This window comes from Aulonocara sp. 'chitande type north' Nkhata Bay, linkage group LG15 (assembly GCF_057382095.1).
Source record: "Aulonocara sp. 'chitande type north' Nkhata Bay isolate Kocher_YH1m ecotype deep benthic linkage group LG15, A_spYH_male_GT1.1, whole genome shotgun sequence".
NCBI classification, from domain to species: domain Eukaryota; kingdom Metazoa; phylum Chordata; class Actinopteri; order Cichliformes; family Cichlidae; genus Aulonocara; species Aulonocara sp. 'chitande type north' Nkhata Bay.
The window spans coordinates 20,269,639-20,278,971 of record NC_141358.1 but is presented as its reverse complement, the minus strand read 5'-3'; positions in this window follow the sequence as shown (position 1 = coordinate 20,278,971).

The following is a 9,333-nucleotide window of genomic DNA, read 5'->3' as shown; positions in this document are numbered from 1 at the left end:
AAAAAATATAAATGGACTCTAAAGTTAATGGAGAACCACTGCAACTGAATTAGCACACACATTTTTAGCCATCCAACTGTTAATAGAAACTAAGCACCTCTGCAGAATCTATAGTGTAGAAACATTGTAGGGCTTGAAAGAGATTTATAACTGAATGTCATCTGCGTAGCAGTGATATAAAATATCTTTAAAAAGTGCTTAAAGTGTGCTGAAGAAGCAGCAAATATAACAAACAATAAGGGCCTTTAAATAGAACCCTGTGGCACACCCTAGGCAAAACAAGTGGAAGACAACCTAAAGGAGCCACAGAAAAGCATAGTTAAGACAGACATAGAGAGTAACTCTAAAGCAGACCCCAGTGCACCCAGTGCAGTTCTAGTTCTAGGGATTGGTCAGTGACTCCCTGGTAACCACATGTTGCTAGAGAAAATTGTATATTTTCCAACCAGTTGCTGAGTGATTGCTGGAGGTTCATTCCTGGCATTCCCTAGGTGAAATTTGGTGGAAAAAATATACATTTCAAGACTGAAAAACTTTTGGTACACCAACCTCTTTGATTTCACCCAGCAACCTCCAGTAACCACTTGCTTATCACTTCCACAATAGAATAACAGGACAGCTTGTAGTATACATAGTGTTTTACATCAGCCAAAAGTAAATGTGTTTTCTGACCATCACCATGAAAGGTGCACGGGTATAGTTGTGTTTAATTTAATATTGTTTTAAAACAAAAGATTCTGATTTCTGATCTCTCTGCATTTAGTATTTGCATTCTCAAATACAGCTCCATCAGGTAATGTCTTGCAAAGCCCAGGGCTGCAGTGCATGTCTGAAAACAGGCCATAGAGTGAGACAGCAGAGGGGATCTTTGGCTGTGTCCAGATACCAATTTGCGAAGAGGTCATTAACCAGCTGAGTTTCATTCTGGCCTCATGACAACTAACCTCAGGCATTAACATTAATTTGTTACAGTTAATTATCTTATAAAGAGGAGACAGCTATCTTAATGTTTTGCATATTTCTAAAAATAAAAGTATCATGATTTAGCTTGGGATCTTAGCTAATCCATTTATACTGTTACCAATTAACAATCAGTCTAATCTAAAGTGAAACTGACTATTGGAGCCAAATCCAGCTGCCATCCTACATCATCACACGATCCAAAATCCAGTCCAGTATAAGACTATAGACTACACTAAAAAGGTATAGACTAGACTGTCAGCAGTGGTGGGATTAAATGCATTTTTACTGGCAACATCACACGTTTTAATCAATCACATTAAGCTATTGCTCCACTGTCTTTCTCTATGTTTCCAAATTCAAACTGGTTATGAAATGGAACTCATGAGGAAGTTAACACTAGCCGGGGACATAGTTCAAATTCTATAGTAGAAACATCCTTTGTGGCAGGTACAGAGTTTTGCAGACTAACATCTACATGTTATTTAGGCAGAGAAATCAGGTGTCATAATACACAAATAGCTTCATTTTAGTCAAGGGAAACCAAGTGATAAAAACAATCAGACCACTTAAATCTTTGGAAGATTGCATGCAAGTGTGTCTTGTTTGCCTCTGGGTTGGATGAATTCCCATAATCCTTCTGTGTGCTTAGTGAAAAACAAGCTATGCAAAAATGCAGCATCATGAAAGATTTGGTTTCCGCCTTGCTTGTTTACAACATCACAAAATTAACCCAGCACATAGAAAATTGATGCCCAATGATTTGAAGGTGACAGCCTGTTGAAGCATTAATTATGTTAAGAGCTGGAGGTGACCATCCTCCCATATCTTTGAAAATGTTATTGTTTGTAAGGAATTACATACAGTAGAAATTTGTAAAGAATTGCTAAGAAATGAGCTATGCTAGTGCTCATTGAAACTGTACTGAGAATGCTAATGCAGCATGCTAATATGATGATAGAAGCAGCAGGATGAAGTGGGGAGTTGACTGGGCTTTATTAGTGTCTCACATTCAGCCAAACGGCATACACATCTCCACAGTACAGATATATGACCCAAAGCATGCTGGAAAAGCAACCAAGAGTTTCTCAAGGTAAAGAAATGTGATCTTCTTCAATGCTTTTAAATGCTTTTCGGTTTCTGAAGACAAAAATGAATGCAGAAAGACCCACAAACAAGCAGCAGTTCAAATGGTAAATGGTCTGTATTTGTATAGCGCTTTACTTGGTCCTAAGGACCCCAAAACGCTTTACACTATACACAATCATCCACACACACATTCACACACTGGTGATGGCAAGCTACATTGTAGCCACAGCCACCCTGGGGCGCACTGACAGAGGCGAGGCTGCCGGTCACTGCCGCCACCAGGCCCTCTGACCACCACCAGTAGGGAACGGGTGAAGTGTCTTGTCCAAGGACACAACGACCGAGACTGTCGTTGTGTCGACTGTCGGAGCTGGGGCTCGACAACCTTGAAGCAGTCAAACATATTCCTGGATGGAGCAGAGCTTGAATTAGCTCCAGAATTTAAATATCTTGGGGTCATTCTAGACCCAACATTATGATTCAAGAGTCACATAAATAAAGTGTCCCAGGTACTTAAATTTAATAATCGAAATTTTAATCATATACGTAATAATTTAAATATGAATGTTGCAAAAACTTATTTTTACTCAATGATCATCTCTCATATGGACTATTGTTTGACGTCCTGGTCACTTGCTTGTCCAACAACATTTAAAACTATTGAAAACATTTATAAAAGAAGTTTAAAACTACTTGACAAAAAACCGACTTCCCACCACCACTGTCATGTGTTTAAAAAAGCATAAATTACTGAACTTCAATAACTTAGTGAAACTTAAAAGAGTGTGTTTAATATATAAAGTCTTACACTCCCTTGCTCCACCGCCACTAAAACAGTTCATTAGGCATAAAGAAAGCTCAGACAGGACCACTCGAGCTACAATCTGAGGAGACTTGTTTATACCCCACAGACGGACAGCATTTGGGCAGAACGTCCTTTCTGTCCAGGGTGGCCATCTGTGGAACAGTCTTCCTCAACCCATTAGAGAATGCTCGACATTCAATTTGTTTAAGGCAAAGGTTAAAAACTGGTTATGGACAAATCAAGTGTGTGATCATGTATGAGTTGTATAGTTTTAATGTTTTATTTGGGAACAGAATGGTGTGTATGTGTAAGTTTGGTGATGGAGTTTTTATTATGAATGAATGATGAATTTTTATGAATTATTATGTCTATTTTTTATGTTTAAGGACAACAGATGGAAATTAGCCTTTGGCTATAATCTGGCATGTTTACATTCATGTAATTTTTTTTTTACATTTACGTTCATTAACATGCACTGTCCTAAATAAATAAATAAATAAATAAACCTTCCGATTACAAGACGAACGCCCAACTCTTGAGTCACGATCGCCCCAGTCAAGCTGCACACAAGTGTCTCCAGAGTTTACCCCAAAGTAACCCATATCAACTTTATTACATTCTTAAATTGCAATAATATTTTTTTTTCTTATTTATGTCTTCTTGGATTTATTTATTTTTCATACTGAACCGTCTTTTCTCTATTGTCATCCCGCTTTTCTCTGTTGATCCTGCTATGTACAAAAAATGCTCCAGTAGCGCTTTCTAGACGACACTTCTACTTCTTTATCTCCCTTTTCTTTAAAAGGTTAGCTGTCCCCTCAGCCTGTGTTGGCTGGTACACTGCCAGGCCTGTCCAAGTTTATAAAAATGGGGTCAGATGTCCCCCCCAACTCCACAGAAGTTTGTTCAGTTAGTTTCATAAACTGCAAAGTGAGCCAAGACTGTTATCCATCCAACAGCTAGGAACATCAGTTCCTCTCAGCAAAGTCGAGCTCTCACGTTGTCCTAAAGAAAAAAATTAAATTAAATTAAATTAAACCTTCTAGATCCCCGCAGCTTTGACAGAGTACAGCCCACCACTCTCGCTCTCTTACAACCCCTGTTCAATAGAAGCAGCATCCACATGAATTCAGCTGATGAAAACACTGTGCTCCGCTGACAGACATTTCTAATATGGACCCTATCATACTCCCACCAGCAATGACAGTGAGATTTGTGCTCCCACTTCTGGCATCTTCTCCACTCAAACTCACAAGCAAACAGTGACACCTGGTAACAGCTTGACATTAAATTTTCCATAAAGCAGACTGACGAGTGCTGCGGCACAACTGGGATAAAAATCGATCAAACCTAAAGGACATAAAGCATCTGAGATTTCACCGTCCAATTATTAAAACAAGTGATGAAGTAAAAATGCACTGTCGACAGTTTATTCCAGAGAGGCTGAGGTGCTCGCGTGTAATTCAGTAATGGTTTCACTTCATGTCTGCAACTTCATCAAAACACAGAAAAGCCAATGATGATACATGATACACAAATGCACTTTATTTCCTTTAAGCTGACAGGCCGGTGTTATTTGTTTGCCTCCAGGGGTTTCATTTCTTTGCCTGTTAAGCGAGAGCACAAATGAACTACAGTTATGTGTTCTGCCTCTCAGTCGGCCTGTGAATCAAATTTAAGCCTCGTTTTACTCGTGTTAGCTGCCTGGCATCTGCATGTTTATCCGATATCCTCATTTCTTATGAGACGTTTTATATCTGCGGCCAAAACTGTAAGAGAAACATTCAGCCTTTAGGACAGATCTTAGTATACCACTCTTTGTTTCAGTTTTTGACAAAAAAAATAAAAAAATTAGTGTGGCGATACAAGAAAAGAAGGATTGTTTTGAAGGAGGATGTTGACACTTCACACTGAAAACGAGTGATGTGAAAATCACCTGTTTTATGGCCCTTAATTGTCATGCAACAGCAAAGAGCATCAGCATTTACGCTAGCTTCACAAAAAGAAAATGCAACAGACTTTATGTTGTAATTAAATTTTATTGTTGTTGTGAGAAACTTAAAGCGGAGACCATAAATCCTCGACATCAGCAAGAACGTGTTCCTCCAGAATCACTAATAATGGCTAACTCTAAAATGTAATCATTTCTATTAAATTTCAAGAAAACTTTGCTGTCACTTTGTATACGCTGCAGGCTTCAGTTTCAACTTTTGAACTTTGCAGAGTAGTTTCATGCCTCTATGAAAAAGAAGAAAATTTAAACATCATCCTGTCACTTTATAGCTAAAGATAAACTCACCTTAACTCTACTCTATCTCAGTTCCATACACAGTTATAAACAAATCTAGAATTCCTAGCACATTTTCCTGGCTTTAAAAATCTGATTCTGTGTAATAACACTGCCCCCAAATTGCTGTTTTACAAGTGTTTACCTCCTTGGTGATGCCCATGTCAATTTCTGTGCTAAATTACAAAAAGTCTGAATATATATTCTTCTTTTTCTTTCACCTGCACTGCTTAGGGGTTCACAAAATGAATCATCTGCTTCCATCTCACCCTGTTCTTAGCATCTTTTCCTCCTACCTGGCAGTTCCATATTCAACATCCTTTGCCCAGTATATCCACTATCCCTCCTCTGCACATGTCCAAACATCTCAGTCTGAGCTCTCCCTTTTATATACTCATTTCTAATGCAGTCCATCTTGGTCAATCCCAATAGAAATCTTCAACTCTGCCACCTCTGGCCCTGTCTCCTGTCTTTTTGTCAGTGTCACCATCTCTAAACCACTCATCATAGCAGGTCTCACTACCATCTTGCAAACCTTCCCTTTCACTTATGCTGCTATCATTCTGTCATATACCAACCCCTGACACTCATCTCCACCCACTTCTTCCTGCCTGCACTCTCTTTTTTGTCTCTTTTGTGTACTTTCCGTTGTTTTGGTGGTTAACCCCAGTTATTTAATCTTATCCACCTTAATTAATGTGTGAAAATATGCAATAGATTATCTATAGATCTCTTCCTGAGCACAGCAGCTCAAGCACTCTCAGTCTCTGAGACTACTTTCAGATACTTGGAAAGCCCACTTAAAAGACTCAAAATGGTTAAGGTTAGGGTTAAGGTTATAGTTATGGTGGTAATAGATGGCTGTAGCCTCTGTTCTAAGCAATAGAACGCGATGGTCGTTCTATTGGATTCCCTTGAGAACCCAGAGCGTTTCATAAGGACGCGGAAGGGTACCTTTTGCTTTACTACGAGACGCCGAGGGGTATGACAAATTGGTGGTATGTTACACATTGGGAATGAAAATACTCTGATCCAAAGATGAGTATGGGTTTAAGTTAATCGCTGATTCTAAACTGGCCATAGGTGTCAACACAGCAGTCAATGACTGTTTCTATGTGTTAGCAACAGACTGGCAATCTGTCAAGGTGTACCCTGCCTGTCCTCCTATGGGGGGGATAGGCTCCAATCCTCCAGTTGGATAAGTGGAAGAAAATGTATTGACAGATGGCTATCATGACAACTGCAAAATATCAAGAGACTACAAAGACTGTGGAGAGAAGCTGTTTGATATATGGTTAAAATGGATGAAAGCTGTAGGAACTAATAAGTCAACTGACTCAGTTTTAGCATAAGCTTATACTAATTAATACACAGAGAAAATATAAGTTGCATTGTTGGCAGCTTTCTGCTCATTGATTTGTCTTTACAAAAAAAAAAACTACTGTCGACTAATGCTTCTAGAGAAAGGCTGATTGGCCAAACACTGGTATCAGTTGATATTGGTGTTGTCTGCTGCCAGCAGACTATTGGCAAATAACCTGACATGTACCCATGACATTGGACAACATTTTTATATTGTTTCATTCATTTTGCACTGACTACTAAAGTTGGTGTAATAAAGAGCTGTACATTGGGGCTGCTGTAGCTCAGGAGGTAGAGCAGGTCTAATACTAGTCGGAGGGTTGGTGGTTCGATCTGCTCCAGTCTGCATGCCAAATATCCTTGGACAAGATACTAACCCCAAATTGCTCTCCGACGCATTCATCGGAGTATGAATGCATGTGAACGTTCGATAGAAAGCTCAAAAAGAGCATAGAAAAGAAAGTGCTTGAATGAGTGAATGAGGCAAGTTGTGCAAAGCACTTTGAATGATCAGATAAAGTTGAAAAGCACCATTAAACCATGGTTGCTAGCAATTTCTGGCCATGTGAGAGGTAGTTCTACAGACTGTTGAGCATCGATTAACTGGGCAGAATACCACATTGTTGGGTGTTACATAGTTTCAAACCACCACCATGGTCTGCTGAGACAGATCCCAGGTAAACTGAGGCAGTAGGAGCGGGCTCAGGGAGTTTCTTCTTTTGATGTGAGTCTTCAAGGTCCTCTTCCCTGGAGCGAAACAGATTTAGCATATTAACATGAAACAGACATGTCTGGGACCTCTGCTCAGGAGTGTTGATAATGGTGTCAGGTTCATTCACCCAGCTTTTAACTACATATGGGCCTCCAAACTGTGCTGAGTGGGTCGAAACTAATTCCTTGTCATCAGGTTTGAAAAATACCGAACAACTTTTCTATCATATACCTTTTTTTGTGTGCCCCTGGGAAGAGAAATGGGTCTTTTTGGCTAAGCAACAAGCACAGTATAAATGTTCCCAGAACTGTTGAAATCAAAGCTGTTTGTTTGAGGTGGTGAAGTGACCCTCACACACTATGACTAAACACTAGTTTAGCAAACCTAAAGCCAAGAGATTGCTGCTTTGTGTATTTGAACATGATGTCATTCTTTTTTTTAATGCTACCTCTCTAGTGCAACTCGTGACTCTGGTTGTTATGAACTGTGGGAAGGGATGGGCTGGATGAATGGGATCTGATGACCATAATTTGTTTTTAGCAGTGGGCTCACCTAATCAACAATCACATGGTCAGAAGGCCGACTAACTGCGAGGATGGGTTTGACAGGAACGGGTGGTTCCACCTGTTTGTACATAATTTAGCAAAATCTGCTTTTAGACCTGGCAAGAAAAGGTGTTGGAGGATACGGTCATTGGCTTTTGTAAAACCCTAAATGACCAGACTATGCGTGCTCATAAACTAGCTGCAACGCACTTTCACCATCTGATGCACAACCTTGAAATATTACTGTAGGAATCTACACTATATTGCCAAACATATTCACTCACCCATCCAAATCAATTGTTTCAGGTGTTCATTCACTTCCATGGACACAGGTAAAATCAAGAATGGACTTTCATGGCTCTGCAACTGCATCCAAAGCTTAAAAAGACAGCTGCGCCAAGCATGATGCAAAGCATTGGAAGAAGGAGTGTAAAGCACACCACCACTGTACTGTAGAGCAGTGGAGACGTGTTCTTTGGAGTGACAAATAATACTTCTCCATCTGACAATTGATGATGAACAAGTCTGGGTTTGGTGGTTGCGTTATGCCAAGTGTAAAGTTTGGGAGATTATGGTGGGGGTTGTTTTTCAGCAGCTGGGCTCGGCTCATTAGTTCCTGTGAAAAGAGCTCTCAATGTTTCAGTAAATTAAGATATTTTAGACAATTTCATACTCACAACTTCGTGGAAACAGTTTGGGGATGGCCCCTTTCTGTTCCAACATGATTTTGTACAAAGTAAGGTCTATAAAGACATGGATGAGCAAGGTATGTATGGAAGAACTTGACTGGCCTGCACAGAGTCCTTTCCTCAACCTAACAGATCACCTTTGGGGCCGAGTAAAGCAGAGACTGTTTGACCTTACAAATTTGCTTCTGGAAGAATGGTCAAAAACTTGCATGAACAAACTCCTGAACCTTTTGGAAAGCCTTCCCAGAAGAGTTGAATTTTAGCTGCAAAGCGTGGTCCAACATCATATTAAACCCTATGGATTAAGCATGGGATGCGACTCAAGGTCAAATGCGTGTGAAGGCAGACAAACAAATACTTTTGGCAAGATAGTGTATATAGCTTGACTCCCCTATAGTCAGCCTCAAGTGGCCATTTAAAAAATTGGACCCTCTGATACATCCATAATGGCTAAATTTTTCACTGTTTGGACTCATCTATAAAGTTTGCTGTAGGTAAATTAGCCAATTGTTTTACTGACAAATTAATCCTATGAACTCTAACAGGCTTAAATATTGAAAACACGTTTGTGGTGTTTTATCTTGTTGTGGAGTTTGGCCCCAAAGTGGCCAAAAATTGATTGCTGCAGCTTTAAAGTTCAATTTGGGGTTCAATGCATTATGAACAGACTCAGTGGTGAAATTCTCTGTGTGAAGTGCCGTCTTTTTACGAGGTAAACATTTGATCCGTTCCTCCTCACCGTGAGCCAGACACCACCTCTGCTGTGCCCAGCACATTCCCCTGGTAAACACAATTGTTGTGGGAGAGATGGATGGATGTGATGAGCTCATTTATTATTCAGGCCTCAGTGTGTCTGAAGAGGGACAACAGGACCGCAGTGCAGG